This window comes from Asparagus officinalis, chromosome 4 (assembly GCF_001876935.1).
Source record: "Asparagus officinalis chromosome 4, Aspof.V1, whole genome shotgun sequence".
NCBI classification, from domain to species: Eukaryota; Viridiplantae; Streptophyta; class Magnoliopsida; order Asparagales; family Asparagaceae; genus Asparagus; species Asparagus officinalis.
In genome coordinates this window covers 3,916,108-3,919,819 of record NC_033797.1, presented here as the reverse complement: position 1 = coordinate 3,919,819, position 3,712 = coordinate 3,916,108, and positions in this window count along the sequence as shown.

The following is a 3,712-nucleotide window of genomic DNA, read 5'->3' as shown; positions in this document are numbered from 1 at the left end:
CCCCATGAAACAAACACTATTAAGTATAACATGTCACATGACAAGTACTAAATATGGGAAGACCAGAGTATCCCTCGCCGTAAAAAAAATGGTATGGTTGTTTGCAAGATGAGAAAAAGAGAGAGAAGAAGGACTGTAGATTGGTCAAGGTTTTTTTTTTACGGGTTTGAGGGTTTATTGTTAATTGAATTGAACTTTTTCCAAATGGCATTTCAATCATTTTTATTTTGAAATAGCAAAAGTAGGGAGTTTGTTGATAAAAGCGCACTAGATAAAGGGTTTTCATCTATACTTGATTGGTGTTAAATAAAAATTTCAAAGTTAAGGACCACTACCAACAAACACACCCTAGGGCCTAAGTTAAGGAGATTACGAGAATTATAATAGTTGTCATGGTTTTCTAAATGAGAACTTTTTGAAGTTGATCCTCTCATAGATTCAATCACCAAAATCAACCTAGTATAAAAACATTTATCAAAATCGACTTACTTTTAGCCGTATAAAAATAGTGTGCTAAAAGTGGGTACATTTTGAAAAAAATAAGGTTTTTCACTCTCCATGGAATTGGCAATTTCGTATTAGATTAAGTGATAATAAAAAACTATGTGATAGCCAATCCCTAGAGTTTACCTATCATTTTAACTCCGTCATTTGGCAAAGAGTTAAGAATGAGAATGGTTATCATAGTTAGTCCATTTGTTAATTTGAAAAAGTTTGCAATTCTTTATGTTTGTTTATTAACACTTGTTGTCATTTTATGTGTTTGGGAATAAAAAGAATTATGACCGTTTTCTTTACAAATAGAGGGGTTATCTCTAATTCCTTCTAAACATGTGTATTTGTAAACCCTTCGTTTTGAGGGGTTAACTTACGTTTCTATTATTTTTTATGTTTGACAAATTATGAGGGGTTACCTTAGTTTACACCATGTATAAACTCTTTGTAATTGGTAGGCTAATGAAGAGTTAACTTGAAAATACCTCTGTAAAAGACACATGTCTGCCAATCCCGTGATTTTTTTGAAATAAAAACTCAAAGGAATTGACAATCACAGTTTAAGTGAGAAATAATCTCTACGGGATTGTCAAACCCGTAGACTCTCGAAGGCAATTTTTTCAAAATTGCCTTTGTTTCAATATGTGTTGTTAACGTGGCTGAAATTAGGTCAATTTTGATATATAATTTTAAATTAGGTTGATTTTGGTGAAAAAATTATGAAATGATCTATTTCAAAAATGTTCTCCTTTTCCAAATTTAACTCTATTATTAATTGGACATCTCTAATTGTGATTGAAGATACAGAGAGAGCAGCTACTGATATTGGTTAGCAAAAATCCCCGCAGAGTCTGAGATAATCGGTGTTAGGATCGTTCGCACTAAAGACCTCAAAAATTACGCCATCTTTAACCTTCATATCCAAAATTATATTTTTTGCTCAAAAATTACCTCAAAGTTTAAAAAAAGTTTAACTCTGATATCCCCTATCCCTACTAGATCATTTTCGCATATTAGCATAACTTTTTTGGGGCTCTGGAGAATTCTTTGCACAAGAGAAATTGGGAATCAAAGTTATAATGATGTAAATTTTAGAGTATTTAAGTGCCATTAATCCACTTTTTTTTTAGAAACTATGTCTTGGGAGTAGTAAAACATGAGTTGACACAGTTATTAGTACATCCACTTGATCTCATTAGGGGGTGTTTGGTTCATTTCCCAAAATAATAGTAATAGGAATCCAGTACTAGAAGACCATTTCCAAAGGCTTCTTTGCAATTCTTGAAAAAACATTTTTTTTTGTTTGGTTAGGTGTTAAATATTGGGCGAAAACCACTTCTCATCATTTTTTCTAGTTTGTTTCAAAAGCAAAAAATATGAACTTACAACATAAATAAAAGGTTTCCTACATTTGTTTTTTGTTTTTTTTTTTTTTGGTTCGCTGGCTAGCACCCCATTAAAATGGGATCATATCCTATAAACAGCGCCCCTTTATACACATTTTCCTTGGTATTCTTTTGAACCAAACAGATTCTACAATGCATCTCAAGAAAAGCTTCTATATCGCTATAATAACTTGAAGTATTTTCGTAGGAATCAGAGGTCATGCATGTTTTTTTCTAATTTGATCCGAATAATGACGTATTAAATATTTCATCAATGTTATCCAAAACCAAAGCATCATTTATTTAGTTAGACTATTTTCTCTATTTAGATACTGCATCCCGTTCTTTGGATGGTTTGGACTATTGAATGAAAGTAAGTTATACATTAAAAATACATTTTGAGAAGATGGTGGAAGTCATTATTCGATATAACTCAGTTATAATAAAATATATCATCATATAAGTTATTTAGGAACACTAAGATTTTGAAGCGGTATAATAAACTAATTTAAATATCACTTGGAAACATGCAAGTCTACTAGTGAAGCTAGGATTTAGTCCTGTTCTTATATTACTTATCACAGTTGTTCTTGAAATATGCATTTGACAAGTTTATAAGTTTATCTTTTCTAGTGACATTCTATATTAGTCCTAGTTGTGCTCTAAAAAGCAAATACGAAAAATATATGTATAAAGCAGACAATCAAGCGATATCCTTTGCACCATTGGTCAATACGTGACTCTTCCATTATGCAAGTCAACTAATATAAATTAAATAAAAATTTATTATTTTTTTGGGGAAAAATATAATTGCTAAACATCGAGTTTTCAGTACTATTAAAAGGTGACTTAGAATCTATACTACGACATAAAATACTTAACAAGGGTAGGAAAATTTGAAAGGCAGAGGAAACTTGTGATTCATCTCACTGAAGACATAAGGAGGATTTGGTCATTTCATGCAATTTTATTTTTTTCTTGTCTCTTTACATATTTCTAGAAATTCCTAAAACCCATCCTATAGCTTCCTAATTGCATATTCATTACATCATAATATAATACAATAATATAAAAAAAATAAATTTTCATATAAATAAATACAACAAAAAAAATTAGAAATTAAATATATTACAAGATAAATAAATATTTCAGAACCAATTTCAAATAAGCTAAAATAACATATCACATATTAAATAAATAAACATTATAAAAAATTCTTAGAAATATCTATGATACTTTAATGTATTGAAATGAACTTTTTATATGGAAATTAGAATAACTAGTTTTAATATCGATCGCACATGCGATAATGCTACTTTTGGAGATCTACAATCTAGAGAGAAGTCATAAAGAAAACCATATAAAATGACATTTCATTTAGCGTAGGGTAGAAATGAGATGCAAATGCCCTGTTCGACCTTAGAAAAGTTTCTTATGTGCTCTTCAAACTTAACTTCTTTGCAAAACCTCCCAAATTGAAAATTTGTAAATTCATCTCCTTGACTGATTTTTGACATTTATCATTTGGCAACTGATATTGTCGAGTTTCAATAAGCATGCAAAATAAATTGGCCATATCTACCTAATTTTATAAGAGTAAATCTGAAAATACGAAAGATTTGGGGCTATGGCAAAAAAAACCTTTAATAAAAGACCCTTTTTAATAATACACCCTCCCAAACTCCTATTTTAAACCCCAATGTCCGCTTGCTGCTCTTCAAGCACCCGGTCCTTCTCCTTATTCTTCCAAAATCCCAAAAAGAACCTCTCTTTTCTTCATCTCTCTCTTCGTCCTTGTTGCTCCATCATGTCTTATCGCCCCAACTCCCACG